Genomic DNA, 23,611 nt, shown 5'->3' with positions numbered 1-23,611 from the left:
GCATCTGTCAAGGTCCTGGAAGGTTGGAGTGGCTGTAATTGCTTCAAAGCTGTGGCTGTATTTGAGAGGGCAGTCAGAACCCACAGCCATACAGCACAAAGGCCTACTACTTTATATATTTAAAATCATACTCCATCCTATCAACTTTGATTTCAGCAAGACTTCCGTGTGTGGAATTTAAAGTTCCCTTTTTTTGTTTCATAATATATTATCCATGAGGATGTTGATAATTTGAGAATGTTCCAAATTATCCTTGGTGTAAGCTCAGTGTTAAGGCTTAGCTCCTGTTTTGTGGTTACTGTAACTCTCAGTTGCTTTATGATTTGTGGAAGTGGTTGACCCAGCAAGGCAAAGCCTTGTGCAAATTAAATAGGAGAATTAAAATTAAAAAAAGAATCAAACAAACACTTGAGGGATTTGATTTCATAAGTTTGAGGGTTACTTATTTTGTTTGTGTGAAAACAAAACTGTGAGGCAGGGCAGAGTGTGAGGCAGAGTGAGGTTATTTTAGGTCCTTTGTACTCGAGTGACGTATAGGCTATCCAGTAATCATTTTTTTAAAAATTAAGTTATTTATTTATTTTTGGCTGCATCATGTCTTCGTTGTTGGGTCTTCATTGCTGCGCGCAGGCTTTCTCTAGTTGAGGCGAGCTGGGTCCACTCTTTGTTGCGGTGCGCGGGCTTCTCATTGAGGTGGCTTCCCTTGTTGCAGAGCTCGGGCTCTAGAGCACAGGCTCAGTAGTTGTGGCGCACGGGCTTAGTTGTTCTGCGGCATGTGGGATCTTCCCGGACCAGGGCTCGAACCCGTGTCCCCTGCATTGGCAGGTGGATTCTCAACCACTGCGCCACCAGGGAAGTCCCAGTAATCATTTTTTCAAAACAAAAATAGTATTTCTTCTGAATAAAAAAAAAAATCAATGCTTGTTTAGAGTTTGACGGTTAGGATCTCCAGTTGCTGAGTGGACATGTGGAAGTCTGCATTATTAGAAATGGGGTCCTCGTTCAGAGATTGTATGTTGGTGGGCGGTATTATTCTGGGCTTTCCAGAGAAACAGAATAAATGGAAGAGGGAGGGAGGGAGGGAGAGAGAGAGAGAGAGAAGTGAGATTTATTATAAAGAAATAGTCCATGTGATTATGGAGGCTGAGAAGTTCCAAGATCTGCAGTTGGTACGCTGGAGAGTTAAGAGAGCTTGGAGTACAGCTCCAGTCTGAGTCCAAAGGCCTGACAACCAGCAGAGCGGATGGTGTATTTTCCATTCTGACCCCAAGTCCTAGGACAGGAGAAGACCACTATCCCAGCTAGAAGACAGTCAGATAAGGAGAGAAAATTCTCTCTTACTCTGCCTTTTTGTTCTATTCAGCCCTTGGACAGATGGGGTGATGCCTACCCACCTAGGGAGGGCAATCTGCTTTACACAGTCTGTGGATTCAAATGTTAATCTCATCCAGAAACACCCTCACAGACGCCCAGAGTAATGTTTAATCAAATATCCGGACACCCTGTGGCCCAGTCAAGATAACACATTAAATGAATCATCATGAGGGTATTGTAGAGGCTTGGCTCCATGTGTCAGCTCTGCAGTGTCTAGTAAAATCCCTGGAAAATAATTTCTTAAAGCTGTACCCTGCTTAGTGGGGTGATATGATCCCATAAATTGCAATCTTAAAAACACCCAAAAGAAAGAACTGTTTCAAAGAGACAGGATACACTTTCATCTGCTCTTGTTTTCCCAACTCATACCGGCTCTGCCTACATCTCAGACCATTCATTTTTTATTAGAGATTCACATAATTGGAGAAGGTTGAAACAGCGCCCAGGATTCAGGATAGTATATGATCCACTAGTCCTTTCAGTGGGCAACTGGACTCTCCTTCAGTATACCTTTGCGAGATAAGTTTCTCATGGCAGCCGTTGCTGCGGGTCCAGAATTTAATTATCACACACTCTTGCATGAATAGATGCAAATGCAGCCGTACCAGGTCAAGAATACAGCCTTCAGCCTGTGCCCAGGCTTAAAAATCACCAGCACCTTCAGAAGAGAAGGGCTCTTCATATCACTAGTGTTGCCATTTTGGAAATGTCAATAATTACTGAGTGTGTCCCATGGAAGGCTTTGGTTCTGGGATATGAAGTGAGAAAGATGACATTAGCTTTGTAGGCCCCCTTGTATAGCAGGCATCCGCTTTCTGCCATCGTGTTTATATCTCTTAGGAATATTTTAAACCCCTTTGGCAACTGAACACACTTTCCACTGACTATGGGATATTAATGGGTTATATAAACAAAGAACCGGTGAAACTAATTGAAAACAGAAAAATTTAGTCAAACAGCCATTTAGAGTCCGGGGTGGGGGTAGGGGAGGAAGTGGATAGCAGGCAATAGGCAACACAATACCAGATAATCATTTTTTAAAAATATATTACCCCCAGTGAATTTACTGAATGTGTGAGCAGGTTGTCATGAAACAAAAGCAGCCAAGCTGAATGGTCAATTCAGTCAATTAGCACTGGCTTCTTTTCAGGCTCGTTCTCAGAGGTGTGCATAAATTATGCAGGGTTGGCTCCAGGCTTTGGGGCAGGTAAAACCTTTGCAAGAGAGCAGTCTCTTTGCCCTCTCAAAATGTGCTACATTTGCAACTCCTAAGGCTGTGTGATTTTCTATCATGGTAGGGTTGGACTGGAGATGAAATTCTTTGTAGTTTGAAAACCTGAAACCAATATGATTTGGAGCCAGAAAAGAATGGGCCCGGTGATTATGAATCTAGCTGTTGGGCTCTTTCAACCAGACAGAAACTTGGAAGATGAGTAAAAGGGCTGAAATCTATACACATTTCCTTGCATGTTATTAAACTGAAAAGTAAGGATTTGTGACTATTTCCCCAACCCTGTCTCCTTCAATCAGATATCAGTTCACCATCCTTGAACCCCCTTGCAATTTTGTGCTTTTTCCTCTTCTTCTTTTTCTTTCTTCTACTTCTTCAATCAGACACTATAGTTTTTTAAGCATTTGTGTTATTTCATTTTACTTCACCCTTCTTGTATTCAGGAATGTTCATATTTATCTTCTTATATTTCCCAGCCTCCCAGCACAATGAATTATGCATATATTTTGCAAATAAGTGAATGAATGAATGAATGTATACCCAGCTCGATTTGAACTTTACTAGGTTTCATGTAGAACAAGAGGAGTGATTCAAATTCACAAAGAGACAGTACACTCTAAAATGCTGGTAGTTGAATCTGAATGTCAAAATCACTTATTTTTTAAAACGAAGACATCCTTTTCCCTATGGTGCCTAGAGGGGCATAGTTATTTTTGAAAATGTTGGACTGACAATTCCTGCAGGTTTGTATCATATGAAGAAAAAATTCAAAATTGTAACACTTTTGCCCTAAATCAGTTGTTTTGGAGACTATCTCCTTTACTGCATGTCTTAAATTTTAACTTGTGAAACACGGCTTGTATTGGGTTGGACAAAAAGTTCGTTCGGGTTCGTAACCTCTTACAGAAAAACCCAAACGAGCTTTTTGGCCAACCCAATATACAAAAAGGTTTATAAAATGTATACATCCAGTTTAAAGAATGATTGTAGAATAAACATCCATCTACCCACCACCCAGGTTAAGAAATAAACTATTACCTTAGAAGCCTTTGCGCTTTCTAAGTCTTTTCACACATCCCCCTCTTGCCCTCACAGACAACCACTAGATGTTGAGTGAAACATTCCCTGGCTATTCTTTATACTTTCAATTTCTTTTCTTTATACTTGTAATGAGTACATACGTATGAATAGACGGTCAACAGGGTCTTGCTTAGTGTTTTCTAAATTATATATAATAACGTTCTTGGAGGGAAAGATTTAATCTCATGAAGATGTCAGTTATTCCCAGATTGGATTAAATTTGTTTCCCAGATTGAACAAAATTTACATAGATTTAGTAAATTTCAATTAAAATCTGTGTTTCTGTGGAGTTTGAAAATATGCTTCTAAAATTTATACAGAGTAGCAAAGAGTCAAAAACAGCCAAGACACTCCTGAAAAAGTGGCAGAAAGTACGTATGTGTGGAATGGGAGGCTTTACCTAACAGATACCAAGATTTCTCATAAAGCTAGAGCAATTAAGACAGTGTGGCATTGGTGCAGAGATTGACAAGTAGACCCACACAGCAAGATAGTCAGATCAGAAGCAGGTCCACGATTGTACGGGAACTTGACATACAGCAGAGGAAGCACTGCAGACCACCAGGAAGAAAGATGAACCATCTAGCAAACCATTATTCATATGGACAAAATAAAATTGGATGTCTACTTCAAACCATGCACAATAATACACGCCTATTGAATTAAATATGAATATGAAAGTTAAGAAAGTCAAAACTATAAACATTTGTGAAGAAAATATAGGAGAATATCTTTCTCAACTCTGGCTGTGAATGACTTCTTTCACAGGATGAATTAAAAAAAATACAAACATAAAGGAAAAGGTTGATAAATTCAACTACATTAAAAAATAAGAACTTCTGTTCATCAAAAGACACCATAAAGAGACAAATCATAAACTGAGAGAAGATATTTGCAGCAAATGTAGCTGGCACAGATTTAGTATCCTGAACATATAAAAACCTCCCATGAATCATTAAGCAATAGGCAAACAACTAAATTTTAAAATGGGCAAAAGACAGGAATATAAATTTCAGAGGCGAGGTAACCTCTAACCCATAAACACATGAAAAGATGCTCAACGTCATTAGTATTCAGTGAAATGCAAATTGAAATCACAATGAAACTTTATTGCATATCTACCAGATGGGCAAAAGTTAATAAAAGATCTCTCTCTACCATTTGTGAGAATGTGGAGAAACAGGACAGGATCTCTCATCCACTTCTAGGGTGGAATGTAAACTGGTTCAAAAAAGTGTGACTTGGGCTTCCCTGGTGGCGCAGTGGTTGAGAGTCCTCCTGCCGATGTAGGGGACGCGGGTTCGAGCCCCGGTCCGGGAATATCCCACATGCCGCGGAGCGGCTGGGCCCGTGAGCTATGGCCGCTGAGCCTGCGCGTCCGGAGCCTGTGCTCCGCAACGGGAGAGGCCACAGCAGTGAGAGGCCCACGTACCGCAAAAAAAAAAAAATAATAATAATTTTTCTCTTATTCTTGTAATTTGCTGTTATTATCATGGAAATCATCTCTTTTTAAGACTGTAGAAAATTCTCCCTTCTGGTTGTTTTAATAAAAGATTGTATTTAGGGATGTCAATTGAAACTTGATTGTGAGCTACATTTGAATTAGGGAGCCGGAAGAAATGAACTTAAGATTAACCAGTGTTCAGAAAGACAGAAATCATCTTACTATGACCACTAAGGCTTGGTCCCGAGACAAGTCATTTTATTTCCACCCATGGCAAAGAGAGCTTTCAGAGAATGACTCCAGGCAGACTAGAGGTATTATATCTCTCAGTGCATTTCTTCTCATTCTCTTTTTCTTAGAAGACCATCTCAAAACTTTAGGAGACTTTTGGGGGCTTTTCTCTGGGCTGTCTGTATTACTGAATTCCCCAATGTGTCAAAGAAAAAGCTCTGGAATCATAGAATGAGAATTAGAGAATATTGCTTAAATGGAAAAAAAGCTCTTCTAGTGTGTTTTTCGATAGCTCATGGAGCCCTCTTTTTCTCTGCACTTTTATGTCCCTTAGCTTTGTGCCTTAATACTATCTAATGCGCCATCCTGTATATGAAACATTTCTAGGAACTGACCTAGACTGACTCCTCATCTACTGGTCCCTCTGCAGGGTTAAGTTTTGTCACGGATGGTTCAGAAAGAATTTAAAGTGATTAAACTATGTCATGTGATCGAGTTTACAAAAGGGACCTGCTGATGCGAGTGAAATGGACTTTAATTCTATCATTAGGATGAAATATCTTTAACTCCCAAACAGATATTAATATCATTTCTGCTCAAAAATCACTGCAGAACTCTTCATGCCATAACATCACCCATAGAATTCCAATTTGCTGTAGGTATTACAAGCATCATTGAATCTTCTGGGCCAAGAAAACCCCCAAACAAACCACCAAACCACCAAACCTGTGCCAGGGCTCTCTGCAGCCTGGATCACTAGAGATTTTCTCTTGTTCTGGACCGCAGTAAAAAGTTCCCTCCTTGGTACCTAAGTCACAGCAACACATCCACAATGCCACGTGTTGGTTTCAAAAGCTCACCCAAGCACTGGGCCATTTTTTGTAGTAGTGGTAGGGGATATAAAGTGGAGCAACTTGTCCTTCACTTTGGAGGATAACCAGTCCAGACCACTGCACTTCCAGACAGTTCACTGAGTTGAATCATCTTGGCGTTCATTGCCCATCTTCTATCACAACTGTGTCTAAGCAAGGCATTTAAGGTACCTGCTGCTTCTTGTTCACCATGTTGTATTCATGTGATGTTACTAATAACGTGGACCAGTATGATGTTCTAAGAAATGGGGAGACCATCAGAATCCCTGTGAACAAAAATATGGCAAAAGTTTGGATAGTGGATGTGGCCCTGGAGCGAGACAGTGAAGTTATATTTCTGACCAAAAAGAGAAAGTAATCCACTTCTGGTGATTTCTGTTCCACACTTTAGAGAACGAAGCATTTTCCACATCAGTGCTACATACCAGGTGCTTCACTTTGTGTTGGCTTGCTCCAGTAAAGAGACCATGTCTGGAATAGCAGGTCGATTTTACGATTAAGTTTATGATAATTTACTGTCCTTCTTCAAGACCCATCTGCCTTTTGCACAAGCCAAGCCAGAGAGTTAAAGGGAATGGTAAGAATCCTCACCCCTGAATCTTTCAAGTTATTGTTAGTGGCACTAATTTCTAATACTCCAGTATTGGTTCTGGTTCACTATTGTGATCAAGAGATGGGACCCTATGGTCCTCCTTTATGTGCTTCTTACAGTCTAGTTCTCCACCATTGGCCAGAGAACTAGTGAAGGTGTTTTGCTAGTTTTTGACCATCCTATTTCAACTCTATATTTAACTATTCTGGGAGAAATAGCCATAGGAGGAACTAGACCCATTATGAAATAGACTGGGGCCAAAATTTGCTATCAAACCCACATAAGCTCTGGTAGACCTCAGAATATCTGAGGGACTTATGCTTCAGTAAGTTTGACATATTAGATATCTGGGGAGGGAGTATCTTCAAATTAAAAAAATGGGAGTCTCATTAAAAAAGATTTTATTGCATAGTTGGGCTCTCAAGATGTAAGGAGATCTTCATGGGGCAAGGAAAAAGAAAAGGAGGAAATAATATAAGCTGAAACTAAAATTGTAAACAGTGAGCACATTTGAAGAGGTTCTCTTCAGGGGTTTTACATCACCTGCATAACTTTCCTCTGTGGCCCTGTTTTTCTGAGGACATGTGAATATACCTTTCCTACTATAGAAAAAGTGCTTTGGGCAGTGGAAAAAATGAGGGAGTTGAACTCAAGACTCCCAGATATAACGTGTGAGATTGGGAATAAACCGCAGAGATCCCAGATAGGTAGAGCCTCTGGCTTCTAGCAGAAGCAAAACCAAATAATGTAAGGAGGAATGTCTTCTCAATTTAAATTCTGGACTCTCCCACAGGCTAAAATCAACATTATGAGCTCACAAATCATCCTGAGGGAGAGAAATAATAGATTTAGTTCCTCAAACATTTCAGATGATGGAACTGTTATGTATGGATATAAGACAACTATGTGTATTGGTTTTCTATTGTTACTGTAACATATTACCAAAAACCAAGTGGGTTAAAAAAACAACACAAATTTATTCTTGTACAGTTCTGGACTTTAGAAATCTAAAATCAATGTGTTGGCTGGAATGTGTTCATTTTGGAGGTCTCAGAGGAGAATATGTTTCTTTTACTATTCCAGCTTCTAGAGGCTGCCTGCATTCCTTGGCTCACAGCCCCTTCCTCCATCTTCAAAGTGCATCACTCAACTTCTGGTTCCATTTTCCCATCTCCTTTTTCTGACTTTGCTTTTTTTTTCTTTTATAAAGACTTTTGTGATTACATTACCTTGGGTCCACCCAGATAATCTCCCCATCTCAAGATCCTTAATCACATCTGAAAAGTCCCTTTTACCATATAAGGTAACATATTCACAGTTTTGGGGGATTAGAATGAGAATATCATTGAGGGGAGGTACATTATTCTGTGTACCACACTATGCATGAATATTTAAAGATTTTTTTTAAAAGAATGGAATCAAAAAAATGATAAGCACCATGGCAATATATGAGTAACCATACAGATTTGAAAAGAACTAGATAAAAATGTTAAAATAAAATGTAATTGTCAGTTTAAAAAAAAAAATCGCTTAAGATGTGGGCCAAACAACACAGTAGATGCAGCTGAAAAGAGAACTAGTGAACTGGAAGATAAAATTGAATAGTAATTCAGTTGGATAAAAAGGAAGAAAGAATAAAGAAACCAATATTAAGAATGAAAAAAAGGACATTACTACATATTTGACAGTTAAAAAATGAAGATATAAATAATTTTATGAACAAATATTTTAAAATTGAGTAAAGTAGGTAATATTTTGAAAAAAAACACAACTTGCCAAAACTGATACAAGAAGAAATAAACAATTTTATGAGTATAAAAAAAATCTTAAATCTACTATTTTCTTTCCACAAAGAAATCTAGCCCAGATTGTTTCACCTGAGAATTCTAGCAAACAAATACTAAAAAAGCCAAGTCAACCCAACACAAATTTATCCTTTTTATTGGTCATTAAGCTATTGTATCCCAGCTCCAAGCCCATTCTTTAATACTTTGCTTTCTGATGCCAGAGCTGGGATTTTGCAATTCACAGTTCTTTTTGATTGGCTTCCTGTTAGGCTCTGTAGAAAGAGTGCACTAGGAGGAGACTGGAAAAAAGGAGGTGGAATTATATAATACCAAATGTCAAAAAGTATATATATTAATTAAAAAACAGATTATAAAAATCAAAAGACAAAGTAGACAGTGGTCAAAAGAGAAGACATATGCAATGAAGACCAAATATAATCTGTGAATTTTGTGAGGTAACCGTTGTACATTTAGGGAGAGCTGCTGAGGGGTAATGATGGGGCAGAAGCCAGATTAGAACAGGTTTACAAGTGAGTAGACAGTAACCATGGAGACCTATGGTGTGGGCTGGCGCTCACTATTTCTGGGCCCAGATGGTACTGCAACTATAGGTTTCAGGTCTTTAGCAGCTATATTTTGACATGGCTGGAACAAGCATGGACTGACAGCATGGACCCCAAGTTCTAAATATAAGGAGGCTTAAGTGTGGATTAGATATTAATTCAGGGCTTTATCTAGAGTCAGCTCCATAAACCATACGCTGGTATTGCAGAGCTAATATATTGTGGTTAATTGATTCACCCTAGTTCTTTTAATGTCAAACCTTGTTGTACAATAAAATTGTTCTTGATGATCCAGGCGACCTGAGAATTTTCCATTTGATTCTGGTTTTCTATTAACACAGATATTTAGTCTTCTTCCATAGCAGATGTTTATGCCTCTAAGGGAGTCAAACTTTACTACTTAATTAATAGCAAATATGATCTGGTTATAGGATTAGATGACCTAGTCCATTATAACAGTCTTTGAGTCCAAACTCCTGCCACTAGTTACTTGCGTTTGGGTAGGAGATTTGGCAGGAAGGAAAGTTTTGCTCCTGCAGGCTATTTCCAGGAAGTGACTTTCATCTGAACTACATTCACGGCGGTTCTCCTTGGTGTCACCTCTCGTGTTGTGTTGGAAGACCTTGGTTTTACAGAACAGCTACAGCAGTGTTGCAGATGAGCTGACAAAAAGGTCATGGCAGGGAGTCTATTAATGAGGGAACCTCAAAAATTTTGTGAAGGAAAACCTCCTTCCTGGGATCAGTATTAAAACTTTTATAAATATTGTCCACATGTGCTTAAAATGAAAGAGTTTGGTTCAGTTTATGAAGTTTACCTTTTGCATAAAATTCAAGTAATTTATTAGGCCATGGAACTTCCCTTGGTCCTTAGGGAACAACCAAGAAGGGCAAAGAGGCACAAAGCAATTCATGTGCATCCCTTGAGGAATAACGCAGGCAGAGAGTCATCCAATAAGAAGCCTCTCTGCTCCTCCATGAGCTCCCTCCAGGTACCACTTGACTGCTTGATTCTCTCAGGACTTCTTTGTTTCTTCTTTCCTGGGAAATGGAGCCTCATTAGCCTGTTTTCCTTACCTTCAGAGTTTTTTTTCCCCCAATAACAACTTGTTCCCAGACTTTAAAGACACTGGATAAAGAGGAAAACCTGGAACAGGACACCTGCTAATCTCAGACCAATCTAAACAGAGTCACAGTAGTTGGTCAGGGTCCCAGGGAGAGCGGATGAACAGGAAATGTTAGCTGATGGGGAAAAGGAATCTACCCTGAAATGTCTTCTTCACATTTCTCTTGTTCATTCTCTCTTTCTCATTTTTGTTCATGGCAGGAAGTATGTATATCTTGTGTTAAAGAAGCTATCAATCATCTTTTATAACCCAGGGGTGTATTTCCTTTAAGTGTGTCATCAAGGTAAAGTGTGCCTTCAAGGTAAAGTGTGCCCTACAGAACGCACAATGCAAAGGTTTTTAGACTGTTTGAATTCAGACACGTCATCCTTTATAGGAAGGGACAATTTCCAGTATCTTTGGGCAATTGTATGATATTGGGCCACGTGGTAGATTGTTAAGTAATGACTTCCAATGAGTCATACCTTCTAGTATCCAAGCACTTATGTACTCCTGTCCCACAAGGACTTGAACAGGGCTACTGTCTTGTTTTGGCCAGTGATCCAAGTAAGACATTGTCAAGCACTTGCATATTGGGGCTTTCTTCTTGGAATGTTGCCCTTGGCCGTTGCCATGTCAAAAGCCAGAATGAAAGGCCACAGAGAGAGAGGGGCTGAGCCATCCCAGCTGTCTCTGCTGAGCCCAGCTGCTAGCTGTCCTGCCAGCTGAGTGAGCCACATGGATGGTCCACCGAGAGAGAACAGGAAGGACCACTCAGTCAGTTTACAGGATCATGAGAAATAAGGTCACCTCGTTTAAGAAAAGCAGTAAGTTTTGGGGTGTTTTGTTGCACAAATATAACTAAAATGGGTCAGGACCTTATATTTTCATATTACATTAATTTTTGGCATATTTTTGAGGGTAATTATATTTATGATATTTCACAGCAAATCACTATGTGTAGACCTATACATATCCCTGCATGTATACATTAAAATATGACTCTACAGGAACAATAGATTGGTGGTTGCCAGGGGCTGGGGGTGAGGGAAATGGGGAGGTGCTTGTCAAAGGGTACAAACTTCCAGTTATAAGATGAACAAGTTCTGGGGATCTAATGTACAGTATGGTGACTATAGTTAACAACACTGTTATATATACTTGAAAGAAGTTAAGAGAGTAGATCTTAAATGTTTTCACCACACAGACACACACACGCACACACACACATACACACACACGTAATTACGTGAGATGATAGAGGTGTTAACTAATCTTGTGGCCATAATTTCATAATCTATATGTATATCAAGTTATCACTTTGTACACCTTAAACTTCCACAATGTTTTATGTTAATTATATCTTAATAAAGCTGTAAAAAATTTTTTAAAATGACTATATAGAAATAGGACAAATTTCCATAAGGCAAAGCCAAAATCTGTTCCTTTGCTCAGGACTCTATGTGTATATATTGTACAACTAAGGGTGGTAAGAGATTATAAGGGTTGGGTTGAAGGGTATGTGTAATTGGGTGACTAGAGAAGACTATGGCTGTGTGTGTGTTTGTTACGTGCATGTGCATTCAGAGAAAATGAGAGAGAGAGAGAGAGAGAGAGAGAGAGATCAGGGAAGTGATTAGAGGAAGGTAGTTAGATAGGGTTCTCGGTGGGTGATGATGTACTAAACAGCGCAGGTGGGAGAAACATGCTAACTTCTGAGTTCAGGACCTAATGATTAAAACAATTTCCATGTGGCGTTGGAGCAGTGGCTCATAATTAAAAGTCAGATGAGTAAATGAATAAAAACATTGGTGTTCCAGGGGATTCATTCTTAGGGTTCTTTTTACTTTTTCATTATAGTGTTTGAAATTCTTTGCAAATTAAACGTGTAATGTTGGAGCCACAAAGAAAACTGGGGCATTGAAAAAGCAAATAATCTTACTTTATACCAAGTTGCCTATAGACTGTCCTATGATAGTCCGGATTTTTTTTTTTAACTACACAGGACACAGAAAAAGCATAGACTTTTCCCGATGAATAGGAAAACACAATATATTAAAAGATATTCATAATCAGAATTATGTTTGTAAAGCAATGCTGAGCCTTATTTAAAACATTCTTTCTAATGTGTGCGTACACATGTATGTATGTGTGTTTTGCAAAGCACATTTTCAGTAGCTAAGATGTTCTCCGAGTTGAGGTTTCACAGCCCTCGTACCGCCATTGAGGGCACTGAGGCTTTAGTAGAAGGACAGTCGATGGGTTACCACCTCCTCGTCTGAACAGCTTCGTTCTGTGTGTACATGTAATGCCCGTTCGCATGAACCAAAATAACTCCTCTTGCAATAAACACTTCCCACAGATCTGCAAAGTAGTGAAGAAATTATGCATAAATAATTACTTTTGATTTATAATAAGCAATTAAAATGTACATGACCAACCACCCATCCACACACACACACACACACACACACAGATACATCACACATATGAAAAAACACCACCACTGCTGCACCCCTTTGGGATCTAAACCTCTTGACTGTGTCTGGCATAGAAACCCACATTTTTGTTAGTTGGTAATAATTGGAAGCAGTATTAATCAAATCCTTCTCACTGCGTCCCTAATTGTCTTGCTATTATAACAGCGATGATTTCTTCGGAAGAAACCACTTGATGTGAAGCAAAGCGCTATTTGCCAAACACCCCATCCAGACTCACCAGGTTAGATGGCTTTCTTCCTCCCCAGTGATTGATAAGAACACAAATGGAAAGTAAGCACATGTGGCCGTGGGATGTGCTGTGTCAGATGCTCCTTGGGGTATAAGGATACCTTGCCTTGCTGAGGAGTATGAAGGAGAATCTCAATGGTCTTATTTCTAAACAATTAGCTTAAGGACTCTTCTCTGTGCTCATAAATCATTTAAAATTACAGTCTTCCCTCTTCTCACTTTATACCCTCCACCTGCATCACAGGGCTCCACTGTCCACAACACATTCTCTGTGAACATTAAGGAATCCCTAAGCCAGTGTCAATGGTGAGGTCGTTCACAGTGAGTTTGCAATGAGTTTGGGTTAAACGACTGTACTTTGGTTTAAAAGCAGTGTTGCGGAAAGTGTGGTCTGGAGACCAGTGCTTCCACAAGGGTGAATGGCACTCCAGGGGCTGTGTAATGTGTTTGCACTTGCTCTCCCAAGGCTGTGCTTAGAATTTTCCTGGGAAATAAACACATAGCAAAAAAAGTTTCTACATTCCTAGGAAAACCAGTCTGAAGACCGATGAATTGAATTTTCCTACCGGCATCTGTGAAGGGTCTCAGAACGTGTGCTGTCCATCTTTTCCCAGTCCCCCTCTGCTGGAGACCAACTGCCTTGGTTACTTATTAAAGCTACTTGTGAAAATACAGATTCCTGGAACCACTGGGAAAATTCTGGTTTAGTAGGTCTAGGATGGGAGCAAGGAGTCTGTGTATTGTACAAGCACCTGGAAGATCCCTATGCCCACCAGTGCTTGAGAACTCCTGTTAAAGATGAGTGAAAGCTTAGATAGCATGAGGATTAACACCCTGATACACAGGATTGCTCTTGGAACAATTTGTTTGTAATTCGCCAAAGATAAGTGCTATTTTATACTGTGAAGTAATTTGTATCATCAAAATGCTGTGTGTGTGTCTACATTATCTATCTATCTGTCTATCTATCTGTCTATCTATCTATCTATCTATCTATCATCTATCTATCTATCTGAGACATTTGGTCTTCAGAATCGGTAGCGAAAGGAAGTTAACATATATCAAGTGTCTACCACCAGTCAGGTACTCTGGCCCCATTTTTCTGTTGTTACATCATTTTATATACGTGCTGAACAGTACTGCCCTCTTCACTTCATGGAGGGGATTACAAGACAGATACTAATGATTAACTTTGGGCCCATAGTCTTTCATATATGAGGATAGCAGAGGCTGTCAGTGGTCCCCCAGTATCGATGCTCCCTTTCTTTCGATGCGATAAACCAAAGCTCTTTATAACTGGGCACATGGACCCAAGGACTAATGACTGCGTTATCCAGCCTTCCTTTCAGCTAGATGTGGGCATGTGATAAAGTTTAGCTCTTGATATGTAAAGAGGAGCCGTTTGAAGCTTCCAGGTGTATCCTTTTGTTATTTTCCATTTTATTTGATTAACTTTTATCTTGTGGAAAATTTCAAACTTTTAGAAAAGTAGAGAGAATAATACAATAAATCTCTAGGTACGTGTGGCCCAGCTTAACAGTTATCAACACTTGGTGAATCTTATTCCATTTCTTCCCCTTCCTCTACTCACTTGCAATGCTTGCCACCCTCCACTGGCCATTAAATGCCACTAAAAGGGGAGGTATGCACTGCCCTTGTTTACTTCCTGCCACCTGGGACATGTATGTGACAGGTGAAACCTGAGTAAATATCTCCCATCATAGGTGGAAGCCACAGGATAAAGATGGTGGAGAAAAAAGAAAAGAAGGGTCCTGGGTTCCTGATGTCTTTGTGGAGTCATACTTACATCCAGGACTGTACACTGTTAGGCTTTTGTATGTGAGAGAAATACGTTTCTACAAAGTTTAAGCCACTATTCTATAACTTGCAGCCAAAATTATCTCTAATGTTTACAGTGGGTCAAATAGAAGAGCCTGTTGAACCATTCTTACCAAAACAAAACAGCACCAAACCACTCTTGTCCACATTCCTGCCTTAGTAAATTCAATGTCACCCATAAAAATGGAATCCTTTTTTTTTTTGAATTTTATTTTATTTATTTTTTATGCAGCATGTTCTTATTAGTTATCCATTTTATACATATTAGTGTATACGTGTCAATCCCAATCTCCCAATTCATCCCACCGCCACCACCCCCTGCCCTCTACTTCCCCCCCTTGGTGTCCATATGTTTGTTCTCTACATCTGTGTCTCTATCTCTGCCCTGCAAACCAGTTCATCTGTATCATTTTTCTAGGTTCCACATATGTGCTTTAATATACGATATTTGTTTTTCTCTTTCTGACTTACTTCACTGTGTATGACAGTCTCTAGATCCATCCACGTCTCTACAAATGACCAAATTTCATTCTTTTTTATGGCTGAGTAATATTCCATTGTATATATATACCACATCTTCTTTATCCATTCATCTGTCTATGGGCATTTAGGTTGCTTCCATGACCTGGCTATTGTAAATAGTGCTGCAATGAACATTGGGGTGCATGTGTCTTTTTGAATTGTGGTTTTCTCTGGGTGTATGCCTAGTAGTGGGATTGCTGGGTCATATGGTAATTCTATTTTTAGTTTTTTAAGGAACTTCCATACTGTTCTCCATAGTGGCTGTATCAATTTACATTCCCACCAGCAGTGCAAGAGGGTTCCCTCTTCTCCACACCCTCTCCAGCATTTGTTGTTTGTAGATTTTCTGATGATGCCCATTCTAACTGGTGTGAGGTGATACCTCATTGTAGTGTTGATTTGCATTTCTGGAATAATTAGTGATGTTGAGCAGTTTTCATGTGCTTCTTGGCCATCTGTATGTCTTTTTTGGAGAAATGTCTATTTAGGTCTTCTGCCCATTTTTGGATTGGGTTGTTTGTTTTTTTAATACTGAGATGCATGAACTATTTATATAAAAAAATGGAATCCTTGATAATTAAAGATGTTCACAGGTTTCAAATGATCAGTCTGATCACCTTGAAGTCTTTACTGTGGACTCGGTATACATAGGCCACCAAGTAGACTATGTATTGATTATAACATGACCTTAGTAGTTGGGTTTTGGGCCAATAATTAACATTAGTTAATAAAAGTTGAGTAGGAGACTACTTATGGTTTGTTCTCTATTATCTGTTTTTCTTTTTTCCCCCTTATACTCGGCCCCAAGTTTTCAACTGAGCACGTGACCTTATAGAATAAAGTGTGTACTTCCTAGCCTTACTTGTATCCAGGGGCCATCAGGTTACTAAGTTCTGAACAGGGAACGCAAGTTGGAGAGATATATTCGGCTTAAGGGAAGTATCCATAGAGGACAGATAAGCTCTTCTGTTACTCCATCCTCCCCTTCTTACTGCCTGGTACAGATGTGATGCCTGGAGTGTACAGGCATTTGGGACCATGATGTAGAAGCCTCGTGTTGAGCATGGTGAAGTGACCAGTTAGAATAAGCCCAGCCCTGAACCATTTACCTCTAGACATCATTTCTGTGTGAGAAAAATACATTTCTATTTATTTAAGTCATGTTATTTCAGGTTTTCTATTGCTTGCAGCCACACCTAATCCACACTGATTACTATTCTCACGCTTTTTCAAAAAACATGAAGTGTGACTGTAATTTGAATTTTGTTAGGTTAGCTGGATTTTTACTTAATTGAGGCATACCATAATATTTTAAACATACCCTACCTTGGATGTATAATTTATAATGTATGTGTGTGTGTATATATATATATATATATTTTTTTTTTTTTTTTTTAATTTTGGCTGTGCTGTGCAGCTGGCAGGATCTTAGTTCCCTGACCAGGGATTGAACCCAGGCCACCACAGTGAAAGCACTCAGTCCTAACCACTGGACCACCAGGGAATTCCCTCTAATTTATAATGTATTATTATAAATATGTGTTGAGAAGGCAGTACAAGATAGTAATCCTTGACCTTGGTCTATACAAGAAAGTAGACTTGGAATAAATACACTCCTTCCCATCCTTTTCCTATTGCTATTGGCTAAAAATTCTTTGTTCTCACATCTTGTTTTGTGATTCTTTTTGGAGGCTCCAGTGTAACTGCAGACACTTGGTCAAAAGCTCTAGATATTCTTTGAATTAGAAAACAGATGAGTGGGTATGGTGTGTCTCTTCGGTTTTCTTCTTCCAGGCCCACTCTCTAACTTTCTTCATGCTGCTGTGTGCCTTGGGAGGCTGACCTCTGTGAAACACATATGAATGGGTTCTGTCACTCTGCTGTTAGACGAACAGCAGGCACTCACAGGTGATCCAAAGGACAGAAAGAGTAAGTCAGGCACTTACGCTTATGACTTCCTACCTTGGCTGCTTCTCTTGACTAAAAGTTTACATCAATCATGTATTGCTGCATTTAAAAGTTTTCCCCAATTTAATGACTTAAAAAGCCATTTAAGGCTCATGGTTCTGTGGGGTGGAAAATTATGTTGGGCTCAGTTGGCTGGCTCTGGTCTGAGCCTGGCTTGGCCAAGTCATTGTGGAATCTGCAGTCAGCTGGTAGGTTGGCTGGGTACTGACTGGCTCAGGATGGCTTCCCTGAGAAATTTGGTAGTTGGCTAACTGTCAGGTGGGACAAGGGAGATAAGGATATATGTGTCTTATCATCCAGCAAGGCTCTCAGTCATTCTCATGGAAGCTGGCGGTGGGGGGGTGGGTGGTGGTTTTAAAGGACCACGTGAAACACACCAGGTGTCTTGGGGCCTCATCTTCACTTCTGCTACATTCTATTGGCTAATACAACACAAGATCAACCCATATTCAAGAGGCAGGTGTGGGGGGGAGATTCTGGCTTTTAGTAAAAAGAACTACAAAACTGCATTGCAAAGAGCATGGTATGCCCTTGCACAAGAAAAGAATTGTGGTCATTTTGATGATGTAATAGGTCACATCCTCCACCCAAAAGCTCTCACTGTGCAGATTTTTCTTTGAGTTCTGGTAACATCTCTCTATTTTTGTTCATTATCCTTAGGGGTACTAATGGTTCATGCTGTCATTAGCAGATTGCTAAGCCGTCTTTGTTCATACCTTCCTAAAGGGACAACTTCATTAAACTTTCCTGTTATCCAGCTTGAGTTTGTCTTCTCTTCCCTACCACGACCTAGCCTGAACTATTGGAGTTTTTCTATTAAACCTGGCAAACTGAACATCTGTTTATACCTCTGGAAATCCCACTTGGAGGGGAAAAAAGCTTTAAACCCATAAGAACAAAAATAATGTGAGAGCTGACAAAATTAATCAAACAATATTTTTGAAATACGGAACACTTTCCACCTTTATAGATGGAAACATAGAAATCTAAAAAGAGCAGGAAAATCTGAAATGAAGAGTTTGCAGAAAGGTAAGCCAACACGAAGCCAGTCAGTTCCTGCTGCAGGACTACACAGAAAACCTCAGGAAACTGAGGGACCAGGTACCTGAAAGTAGAGATAAAGGATAAGGAGAGAACAAGAGGATTGAATAAGGTCTGCAAGAGGGGCAAATCCAGGATGCCTTCTAAACACTTGTTGAAGACAGGTGGTTTTTCTAGAGAAACTGAACCCTTGAGAATCTGGATTTTGGGACAACTGGCATAGAAATGAGCGGGAGCAATTTACCTTAATGAGAACAGGGGACATGAAGTGAGAATCCGTACCCTAAAATGTCAGAACCCATGGTTTTGCCTTCCATCTCTCAGCCCTCACCTTTCCAAGAATGCTTGCAGCCAGGCACCTATTGCCTCTACGTTGGCAAGAGCAGAAAATTGGGGCATTCTTCTCTGCTGAAGTTGGCTGATCCTCGAAAAAATACTATAGATACTGACATTTGGATGTCCCCCAGTGAAAAGGTTGGGCCCTGACAGATGATAGTGGAGCTCACTTATTGACTGTCTACCTTACACACAGAAGTCCCATTTTGCTGCTCAGTGCTTCAGTACTCAATATTCCATCAAGCCAAGGATCATTGCACAATCAAGAAATGGTCCAAACATGACAATGTCAAAAATCAACCCAAGTGAATACGAGTAAATTTGAGAATACAGAAACAATGCAGAGAGCTAAAAATAACACACACGGAACAACCAGCACAGTTATGATCCATATTCTCAGATCCATAAAAGCAGATATCATGTCCATAAAACAAAAATAGGACAGTCTCACCAAAAGCAACAATAGCAACTATGACAACAACAAAAAACCCAGAAAAGCAATGTAAGAGAACCAGGCAGAACTCTTGGGATGCAAAAATATAACCCCAGAAATGAGAAAAAAAAAAAAAAAGTCAATTGAAGAGTTAGAAATTAAAATTGAAGAAAACTCCCCAAATGTATGAAATGACAAAATGGTAAAACTTGGGGGCCCAATTTAAGAGCCCTGTCTTCAGCTATAGGAATTTAGAATGAAAGAGAAAATGTAGAGGGGATATCAAGGAAATAATTTATTACAATTTCTCTGAACTGAAAAGCATGAGTTTTCATATATGAAGGGTCTACTAAGTACTCATTATAATTAATGGAAAAAATCTTGCACCAAGGTATTCCCTGTGGGTTGAAAAGTCGTAAGAGAACTTCTTCACTTGATAGTTTCCGAAGAGCAAAAAAAAAAACAGGTCACAAACGCAAGATCAGGAATCGCATTGGTACTGGGCTTCTCCAGAGCATCCCAGGAAGGTAAGAAGACGATGTGAAGATGAAGCAATTGGACAGAGAGAAAGAGGTTTGAAGATCTAGCTGCTGGTTTTGAAGACGGGAAAAGGGAGCCAAAGCCAAAGGATGCAGGAGGCTTCTGGAAGCTGGAACGGCCAAGGGAAAGGATTCTCCGCTGGAACTGTTCACAGGAAAGTAGTCCTGAAGGACTTATTTGAGACTTCTGACTTCTGAAACTGTAATAACACATATATATTTTAAGCCACTAGGTTGGTGGTCATATGTTACAGCAGCAAAAGGAAACGAGGTTACTGGCCAAAATATCAACGAAGTGTGCCGGCAAAGTAATTTAGATACTCATGTCTCAAAACTTTTACCTCCCTTTTCCTTTTATCAGGAATTTACAAGAGACCATGTTCTATTAAAGGAGAGGGGACTTTCCTGGCGGTTCAGTGCTTAAGACTCTGTGCTTCCACTGCAGGGGGTGCGGGTTGGATCCCTGGTTGGGGAAATAAGATCCTGCGTGCCACATGGTGAGGTGAAAAAAAAAGGGTCCAGCACGAGAAAGAATATGACATGAGGTCCAGAAAACAAGATGCCCATAGGAGGGGGGGTGAGGGACCTTCCCATGATAAGAGTATAAGGAAGTCCCAGGTAGATAACAGGGCAGAATTTTGAAAAGCAGCTGTTCCCTACTGGAGCATCGCCAGGCAGGGGTGAACGAGGTTCTTCATCTGTGCATTTTGTGAGAGTGAAGAGCTCAATCTGTCAGAAGCCAGAATGCCTGGGTTTCAACTCAGTTTCATCACTGACTATCCATGCAGCCAAATTATTTCACTCAGTTCTCCTTTTTTTGCAAAATGGAATAATAGTCCTACCACGTAGTGTTGAGGTGAGGATTAAATTCATACATGTGGAATGCTTAAAATAGTTTCTGGTACCTGAGAGCTCAAATGTTGTTACCTTTTTATTATTAAAAATGTTTTAGAGTTCCGTTGGATATTTCAGGAGAGGAATTACTGATAGGTACGTGGAATATTGAACAAATACACCTCTTTCCATGAGTCAATTATAAACAGTGTTGTAGTGCAAGTTACAGATGTCAAGGCTATTTACCATCATAATTGCTTACTATTGATTTAACCATCATCTTGGTTTAACTGCTTTGGGAGGTTGGTAGACGGTGTGGTGTGTGTGGTGGGAAAATGAGTTGGGTGAATAGGACATCAAATGATAAAGTATCAAACTGTAAAATCAGGTATAGCGGTGTAAGCATATTATTTAGATACATGTAAGAGAGTTAACATTGATTGCTTCTACAGATTAGGTATCGAAGTGGGAGAAACTATTTATTTCTATTACAAGCCCCATGGCACTATTTGACTTTTTAAAACATGTACATAGATACTTTGATAAGATTTTTAAAAATGGATAATTAAATTAACATATGCTATAGAACACATTTAGGTAGAAAATGTGTTCAAGGTAGGGCAAGCCACATAAGCTTTATTACCAATAGTGATATATTTAAAACTCTGACTCTTTTGTGCAAAAAATGTGAGCTATAGAACAAAAATTAACTTCAGAGTTTTGGAAATTGCAAATATTCGGCAACCTTTAGGTCTTATCTCTAACGATATTTCAAAGTCAATGGTGCTCAACATGGGCTGCAAATAAAAGTCGTCTGGGTTATACATTGCCGTCACCTAGGGAACTTGTAAAACTTCTAATGCCTCAGCTCTACCCCAGACCAATTAAATCAGAATCTCTGGGGGTGGATTCAAAAATCAATATTTTAAAGCTCCCCAGGTGATTATAACGTGTGACCAAGTTGAAGACGACTGAAGGAAAACATTTTAAGTGATGTTTGATAGAATTGTTTTCACTCATTGGCTTTATAGTAAGCAACACCCCACATTCATCAGCTTGGTAGGAACAGATGTGGAACTGGTAGTTTACAGAAATAAATATATATAAAGTATAGATATATACATCTGTGGGTGTGTATTTCCTACATGTTGTAATTTGGATTAAGATCACGGTTGGGCATTTCTCTGGTTAAGTTTGTCAAACCATATATAGCTTTTTTGGGGGTTATTTAATTCACGAGTCAGATTCCCAAGCCTTAGATGTTTAAATAGTGATTTCTATTGTTGAAACACACTGATTTGTGTGAAGACAAGATTTATTAATGAACTAATGAATAATAACTAAATTACACCAGGAAGACCTAGTATTAATTACCATGTAATTCATACTGCAGTTTATAAATCAGATACAAAATCCAATAATTATAGGACAATTGCTATGTAATTACCTTGACTCCACATAGTAATTACAGGGTAATTTTGTCAATAGTTCACATCACATATCCATAAAGAGAACTGCTATTACTTTGCACCCTGGAGTTGAAAATAACTGGCTAGATTATTCTAGCATCAGTTTAGGGAGGAAAAATATATATGATCTTTGCTCTAGTTTAGGCTATAGAAGTCATCTCAGATTCCGTTTGTAACCTGCTCAGAATTTGGCACTGTAATCACTGATACCAGAGATATTTAACATGTAATACAATTAGTACGGAAGGTTTTAAGCATTCTGTTATTCTGTAGCATCCAATATTTAAATTAAATCATACCTAACTAAGCAAATGAAAGTGGATATCTATGTGTAAGAATGGACTTTGATTGAGAACAATTAGAATAGAAAATGCTGCTCTTCCTTTGAAGATACAGCCTGAATAGTTTTTATTTATTTATTTTTTTTGCGGAACGCGGGCCTCTCACTGTTGTGGCCTCTCCTGTTGTGGAGCACAGGCTTCGGACGCGCAGGCTCAGCGGTCATGGCTCACGGGCCCAGCCGCTCCGTGACATGTGGGATCTTCCCGGACTGGGGCACGAACCTGTGTCCCCTACATCGGCCCAATTTTCTGCTCTTACCAACGTAGAGGCAATAGGTACCTGGCTGCAAGCATTCTTGGAAAGGTGAGGACTGAAAGATGGAAGGCAAAACCATGGGTTCTGACATTTTAGGGTACGGATTCTCACTTCATGTCCCCTGTTCTCATTAAGGTAAATTGCTCCTGCTCATTTCTATGCCACTTGTCCCAAAATCCAGATTCTCAACCACTGCGCCACCAGGGAAGCCCAACCTGAATGGTTTGATTCTCGCTGAACTTGAGTTGGCCAAAGCCTTCCTTAGCAAGTGAGTAGACTACGATTTACTTAGCTCTCCGTAGGGAGGTTTTTTTGGGTTTTTTTTTCAGATGTTTCAGCTCCATTGGCAGCACACTGTGCTGGGGAGCTAAGGAAGAGACATCCAAGAGGAGGAGGAACCAATAGAATCGCTGTGAAATAGGGGGAAAACCCAACATCATCCCCTGCCCAGAAATGGGGCTTTCAGTCTAAGACCAAATCTAAAGGAGGACAAAAACCTTTCTGCCCACGTGCAAGTAGAGCTGAAACTGGAGGGAGATTGAATCTGGAAGACTGGTATGTGGGTGCACTTCCTGTGGTTCATTGGCATACGCCAATGACTGAGGTGAGCCGTCTCAAGGGATTTCATCAGAGAGGTGGAGAAACAGTGATAAGACATAGATGTACGGGCCAGACTTCTGCTGCCCACACGAAGGGTTAACCCTGGACTGTCAGCTCCCTGGGGGAACAGATAAATCCCAAACAAGATGAGGTCCAGGAAGATGTTCAAAAAGCCTCTTTCTTCATCACGGTCATAGAAGTCCTTGGACATAGAGTTGAGACGATGATCCTTCTGAGACTCTAGGCTGAGGTTCTAGATATCCTGGATTTGGAACATTTTATTCTAATTGTTTAAAGTGGTGACAGTAATAACCACAACAATCTTTGGAAGGTTAGAAAGATAAAGTTCAATTAAATGATGACACCTAATCTGTTAACTCTCAAAGCTTTCCTGCCGGGTGAAGGATGGCCAAAGCTCAGTTCCT

The sequence above is a fragment of the Delphinus delphis genome, chromosome 21 (genome assembly GCF_949987515.2).
Source record: "Delphinus delphis chromosome 21, mDelDel1.2, whole genome shotgun sequence".
Classification (NCBI taxonomy): Eukaryota; Metazoa; Chordata; class Mammalia; order Artiodactyla; family Delphinidae; genus Delphinus; species Delphinus delphis.
Note: the sequence above shows the minus strand (reverse complement) of the source record.